We start from the raw sequence: 7029 nt of genomic DNA, 5'->3' as shown, positions 1-7029 counted from the left end.
GGTGTTTCTTTCAATTCATATGTTTATGGATTACACCATTCAGCTTCTCTCAATAGAGAGGACTGAGAGCTAGTCTCTGATCCATGAAGCCCTGGGTTTAAATCTAGCTTCTGATATATACTTAATGTGTGGCTATGGGCAGTTAACTTAACTTTACAGTGTTCCAGGTCTCTGGGACTATTAGTTGCAGAGAAATTGCTGATCTGCATGTATAGAAGATGTTTTCCCTGTAGGGAATTAACTCTCTAATTCACTGAAATGACAAATCCAGTAGTCACTAATGCTATCCTGGGATGTGCATAGACAGTCTAAGAACTGTGATCCTTTGTACCTTCTGACCTCTTTTCCATAACTTTGTGAACCTCACTGTAGAAATAGAAGGGGGTTATAGAAGACTAAATGACTTTTTGTGTTTTGGTACATTTTTTTATGGATTACCCTAACTCCCTCTCCCTCCCCCCCCCCCCACAAAAAGTGGTAGTACTGGTGATGAGGATGATGATGGTGATGATGATGATGATGATGTTGATGAATAATGGTCAACTTTATGGGACTGAATCTCTCCAGATTTAGCTAGACTGATTTTCAGACAGCAGGCATATACCTTCTAGGCCCAATTTGCCAGAGCATGTACTCTACTAATGTAGCCTTCCAGAGACCAGGCACTTTTCCAATTCTTGATGAAGCTTCTGTGGAGATTCAGTTCATATAAACAGGTTTTGCTTATTTGTATCAACACCACTGTCTTCTTTTCTCCTTAATTTTCTTGAAATATTGCAATTTTCTCTAAAATGGAAGCTTTTTGAGAGCTGGGACTGTTTTATTTACATCTTTGTGTCCCAAGAATCTAGCATAATGGCTTCTAACACATAGTAGGTACTTAATACAGGCAAGTTGAATTGAATCTATGGCTAATGCTACAATTTTAGGCTGTATTCAGGTTTATTCCAGATTTAGAGAAGAAAACAAAACGAATATTTTGGCCAAAATAGTGTTCATGTTTTATGTATTTCCAAACCTTGTCTACTGCCAAGGATACATCACACTACATCTTTACCATATTCCACTTAACAATACAGAGAAGAAGCATGGTCTAGTGGATGCACTACTGAATTTACACTCAGGAAGACCTAGGCTCAAATCCTACCTGTCAATTACTAGCCCTAAGAAAGTCCTTTAACCTTCTACTGCCTCACCCAGCTACCCGAGACTCTGAGCTATTAATTCCTTAGTTAGCCCTTTAGTTGTTACCTTTTTAATGCATAGAACTCTCCATACTGATGAAATCGCAGTTTGTTTTTTTTTTTTAAATTCAAACGCCAGAAAACAAATACATATCATAAACTTAAATACTGGAACTTAAATACAAAGTTAGAAAGAAAAAAAAAGCATGGCATGTGCATAGCAGAACATAAGAAAGGAATCAAAATATGTAACAAGAAATTTTCATTTCAAGGAAGCCTGTAGGATAAATAATACTCTGGTTGAGATGAGAATTGTCCATCTTTTCTGTGCTTCCTTGTGAGTTTTCTTTTGTTCTCTGCTGTGCACTTTTTTACTTTGTTCTTTCTTTCCCTCCTCCTCCCCAAGGCTACCATAAAGTCTGGATATGTTTCTCTATAGCTATAGAGATATACATACACATATACATATATACACATGCTTTCCCTTATGCTACTCCTGATCTTTGTTTTTATGTTTGTGCATATCTCTTGTTTCCTATCGTCCTGCCTCCTCTACTTTACTTCTACCCACTACCTTGCCCTCCTATTGCATGCCTACCTCCTCTAAGGATCCCTCCCCTGTCCTCCCATTCCCATAAATCTAAACACTTTTCTATATGCCCCTTTTACAGATTCCCTTCCCTTTCCCTCTAAAGATCCCTCCCTTGTACTATCCCCCATCCCTATGCCCCTACCATTTTATTTCTTCTGAATTTAGCAGACTTTTATACTCTTCTAAATATATATATAAAATGTATTTTTCCCTCTTAAACCCATTACCAATGAAAGTAGGTTACAGAACTACCAGCCCTCCTCCCCCATGTAATTCCTCTGTATCAATTCTTACTCTTGCATCTTATTTGTACAAAATAATTACCCTCTCTAGCTGTTCCTAAATAGTTTTACTTTTTAAATTCATATCATACTCAGGTTTATCCCAATCTTTCTTATGAGCTATCCAATTATTAATAAGAATCTTAGAGATACATTTTACATCATATATATATATACATATATATATATATATATATATAAACAGTCTGTCCTTATGAATCCCTTATAATCAGTGTTGCTATGTACCTTATATTTCTCTTGGTTCTTGTATGTCAAATCTTCTATTAAGTTCAGGATTTTTTTTTCAAACAAAATCTTGAAAGTCTGAGAGTTTATCAAATGTCCATTTTTTTTTTTTTGATTCAAGATAATGCTTAACTTTGTAGGGTATGATATTTTCAGCCAGAGTCCCAGTTATTTTGCTCTTCGATATATTATGTTCCAAGACCTGCAGTCCTTTAATGTCTCTGCTGTTAGGTCTTGTGTGAGTCTACTTGTGTCACCATCATATTTAAATTGTTTTCATTTTGATGCTTTTAATATTTTATCCTTGAGCTGGTGGTTTTGGAATTTGACTCTGATATTCCTATGAGTTTTCCTTAGATCTCTTTTAAGTGGTGATAGTTGGATTTTTTCTATTTCTACTTTCCCCCTTGTTCTAATGCTTCAGGACAATTTTTTTTTTAATTATTTCTTGCATTATTGTATCAAGATTCTTTTTTTGATCATTACTTTCAGTTAGTCTGATTATTTTTATATTTTCTCTTCTTGATCTATTCTCCAAGTCTGTTGTTTTTCTTATAAGATGTTTCACTTTCTCTTTTATATTTTCATTATTCATATTTTGGTTAATTATTTCTTGTTTTCTTATAATTTTGCTGGCTTCACTTTGACCAATTCTAATTTTCAAGGTGTTGTTTTCTTCCTTAAGATTCTGGATCTCCTTTTCTAATTAATTAACTTTACCTTCTTGTTTTTCTCGGATTATTCTTATTTTCTTTTTTAGTTTTTCCTCCATATCTGTCATTTAATTTTTAAAGTCTTTTTAAAGATCTTCTATGAATTCTTCTGGGCAAGTGACCATTTGATGTTACTCTTTTGGAGTTTCTTTACTTCAGTATCCTCCTGTGAAGATGAACCCCGGTCATCCTTATTCCCATAATAACTTTCTACTTTGCCTGTGCATTTTTTTGTGGTAATAGCATAATTTTTGTAATCACCTCTAGCCCTGGGGTATGGGAAACGGTGGGTCTTGCCCCAGATCTTCAGATCTCCCCTCTAGCCTGGAATCAAAGTGAAACCTCCAACGTTCTGTAAGTGCGCCCAGCCAGGGGCTTTCTGCCCCACTGCTTCTGCATTCACCTAGGTATGCTGGTTCCTTTCGCCCCCGCAGCTTTTCTCAGCACTGCTGGGTCTGGCGGTCCTTATCAGCAGAAGTTTCCTCTATCTTCCCGAGCTCAAACAGCCAACTCCCCTCACTATCCCGGGGGTAAAAGTTCCTATGTCTGGGGTCAAGGCAGCCTCTCAAACCAACTAATCCCGGAGTTTGCCACTCAGTTAAAACGGAACCTAGAATGCAGGTATTTGCTCTTCACCCAACCAAAACTTGTCCCGGGATTTTTCTTCCAACTTTCTCAAAATGTCCCAGGAAGACCCGGGTTGTGCCCCTTTTCTTATTTATGTCCACCCACACTTTGCTCACCCTTAGGTGCTGTTTTAATTCTTTTGTGGGGTAAAATCTTGAGAGCTGGGAATTTTCTGACCTATTCTGACATCTTCCCAGAATCCTCTCCTGTTTTTTTAAATTATTACCGTAGTACAATAATATACAGCAAAAAATGAGACAGCTGAAAAGTTTGCCAATTCACCCAATCAAATAATTATTTTCACAACATAATGCCATAATATTTGAGATAACATTTATAAAGTGCTTAGTATGGTGCCTGGTATATAGTAGGTGCTATATAAATGCTTATTCCTTCCCTTCCCCCATAAGGGTTGACTATTTTCTTTTGACCAAACTGAATTAATTTATTGTTTGGATATCATTTAAAACAGTAAATATCCAAGAGTGTATTTTTTTAAATAATATTAGTAATATTGAATACCTAATGTTAAATTATTTATCTTAGATACTAGATTTTTTTCAATTTACTACTATTAAGTAAAAATAAGAATTGATAAATGCAAAGTTACATTTCTTCTGTGCCATCTGGAAGAACATAAAAACTAGATGTAGGGAAAATTGCCATCTGTTTCAGTCAATAAAAACCACGTGTACAGCTTAAGCTTGCTAAAATGGATTGAAGCCATTTACAACACAGCAGAAAGTGGTGGGGAACCTCACTAAACTGGGAAACTTGATTTAAGTGTGAAAAAATATGATTTAAATGAAGTAAAAATTATTCTGATTAAGAGAAGAAAGTTTTAGATCCCTTTGACAGTGCCCACAGGAACACGAAATAACTCATTAAACCAACTGAATGTCTCAGGAATAGTAGGATTGAATCCTGAGGTAGTGCTTCCTAAATAAAAGTTTCCCTGAAACTTCTTAATATTTTGTCATGTTGCAAAGTTTTACTGTTTACACAACCATTGCCTATTTTTTAGGCAAACAGTATTTAGGGTTTGGGGTATTCCTTCCTTAGTGAGATGACCTTGCAGATGTGTGCCATAGACCATAGCCCTCTTCAGTTTATTCACCTGTGAACAGCCATGGTATTGTGGTCTTGGCTATAACGGTTCTCATTATATTAGCTTTCCTAAGTGTTTGTCTGTTTGGTTTTTTTTTTACATTGTGTTGCCAGTGGCCAACAAAACCAATTATTCCAAAAATATGAATAAATTTCCCCTAGAATGTGAGATCAGTCCAAGTAAAGTTGAGGAATCAGAAGGCAGTAAAAGATACTGCTTCCTCACCTCACTCTGAATCCCAGTACCTCAGAGACTATTTAATCCAATGGTTCTCAAAGTGAGGTCTGAGAATCCTTGGGGATGGGGGGAAGAGGGGAAGACAGGGTCACCAAGATACTTCCAGGAGGTCCTTGATGTCTAAAAATTTATTGTAATAATATAAAGATGTTTGATTATTAAAATGCTTCTTCCTTTTCCAGCTACATATCTGTGTGAGGCCAGATTTTCCTTACACACACACACACACACACACACACACACACACACACACACACCCTCAAAACAACATATTGCAAGAGAGTGAAAGTTGTTGATACAAGAATCTAGCTGTCTTTACTAAGCCGGATATTAAAGAGATTGAAAAAAATATGTAAAACACTGCCACTTTTCTCACTAACTTTTTAGATAACAGTTATTTTTCATAAAAAAAATGTTATTTTAAAAAATATTGTGTCATTCTTATTTTAAAATAAATTCATGAATTTTTAAAACTTATCACTTTTTATTTTTAATATTTTTAAATAATGATAGACATAACACACAAACAAAAGCTCTTTGAGTTCTTCAATAATGTTAAGTGTCCTGGAACTAGAAGTTTTGCAAACATTGATCTAGTCCCTCCAGAGGCTAGGTGGCACAGTGGCTCTAGTCCCCTGGGAGGCTAGGTGGCATAGTGGATAGAGTGGTAGGCCTGTATTCTGGAAGACTCATCTTCATAAATTCAAATATGGCCCTAGACACTTACTAGCTACGTGACCTTGGGCAAGTCACTTAACCCTGTTTGCCTCAGTTACTTCATCTGTAAAATGAGCTAGAGAAGGAAATTGTAAATTACCCCAGTATCTTTGCCAAGAAAACCCCAAATGCAGTCATGAAGAGTCAGAAACTAAACAAATCCAACCTCATTATCTTCAGTTAGGGAAATAGGTCTAGTGAGATTCATAGGACTTATTCAAGGCAACATAGCTTGTTAGTAGCAGGGCCAAGAGGAAAACCTTGAGTCTATCACTGGTACTCACAAATCATTAATACCACCTCTGTGGATCCTTTGACTGGAGGACAGGGCCAAGGCCTCCAACGTATCTGTTTAAATAGAGGGTTCAGTGAAGTTTTTCTCTGTTTCCCACCAACTACACTGATTTTGAACTTCTTTGGAACTAGTGAATACATTTTCCCTTTCATCATCCCCCATTAGCTTTCTTTAGCGTGTTGTCTTCCCCTTTAGACTGCAAACTCCTTGAGCACAGGGATTGTCTTTATTTGTATTTGTATCCCTCATACTTAGCACGATGCCCCCCACACAATAAATAGATGCTTAAATGATTATTGACAGTCTTGATTATTTACTATAACAACTAGGTATAATATAAATATAAAATATAATGCACAATATTTATTAAATTGTCTTTGCTATTTTCTTTTTTAGGGTGAATTTATTAATAATACTGATCACAATTATCCATATCTATTCAATTTTAGCTCTATAATAATTTGTAAAGTTTTCTTGATAGTGTTTGCCTTTATATCAATCTTAGGTACATCCCTTGTAATAAAGAAAAACAAGCAAAACTGATAAGCCAGAGAGTCTGACTGTGTGTCACATGCCACATTTGTAGTCACCCACATGTATTCTCCTACCTCACTAGCAAGAGGAAGAATATGTTTTTCATTAATTGTTCTCCTGGACCAAAATTGGTCAGTGAAATTAATTTGAGTTTTAATGACCATAGAGTGTTGTTTTGGTTTATATTATAGTAGTCATTGGCATTCAAAGTCCTTCACAAACTGCCCCTCCCACCTTTTCCAGTCTTCTTATACTTTATACCAGCCCCAGCTTGGATTGTAGAATACATGAACAATACACTTCATCTCTTAACTCCAGGAATTTTCACTGGCTGTCCTCCTGCACGGAGCACTCTCCCTCCTAGTCTACACTTCTTGGCTTCCATGGTTTTCTTGAAGTCCCAGCCTAAATCCTATTTTTTTTTTTTTGGAGGGCAATTGGGGTTAAGTAACTTGCCCAAGTTTGCACAGCTAGTTTTTTTGTGTGGGTATTAAG

Source organism: Petaurus breviceps, unplaced genomic scaffold, assembly GCF_028583685.1.
Source record: "Petaurus breviceps papuanus isolate PSGF00001 unplaced genomic scaffold, PetGlider_PUasm1.0 90977, whole genome shotgun sequence".
NCBI classification, from domain to species: domain Eukaryota; kingdom Metazoa; phylum Chordata; class Mammalia; order Diprotodontia; family Petauridae; genus Petaurus; species Petaurus breviceps.
Note: the sequence above shows the minus strand (reverse complement) of the source record.